The sequence below is a fragment of the Penaeus monodon genome, chromosome 24 (genome assembly GCF_015228065.2).
Source record: "Penaeus monodon isolate SGIC_2016 chromosome 24, NSTDA_Pmon_1, whole genome shotgun sequence".
NCBI classification, from domain to species: domain Eukaryota; kingdom Metazoa; phylum Arthropoda; class Malacostraca; order Decapoda; family Penaeidae; genus Penaeus; species Penaeus monodon.
Genome location: NC_051409.1, coordinates 10497582 through 10497983, shown reverse-complemented (window position 1 = coordinate 10497983; position 402 = coordinate 10497582).

Genomic DNA, 402 nt, shown 5'->3' with positions numbered 1-402 from the left:
ATCCATACACTAGACAAATCTTTTCCTATTAAAATGATTTTCTGATTAAATGGGCTTACCAGTTAACAACATGCTAAATACTTTATTGTCTTATATATCAATATGGACATTTATGTGTACACATAATTATCATACAAATGACGATATTTTTTCCAAAGATAGTACTTTCCTAGTTTCTAATATAACTCATTTACACACTGCTTAATAAAAAAGGGAGAAAATTGAAAAAAAAAAAAAAATCAAAGGGATTTTTTTTTACAGCACTTCCTATGAAAATAGTGTCATTTTGCAGAGAAATGAGAGGCAGAAGAGGCAAAGGAAAAGGAAGAGATCCAGAAAAAGGATGGGGGAAAGAGAGGGGGGAGGGGTAAGAGAAAGGAAATCTAAAGGTCAATCCAAATT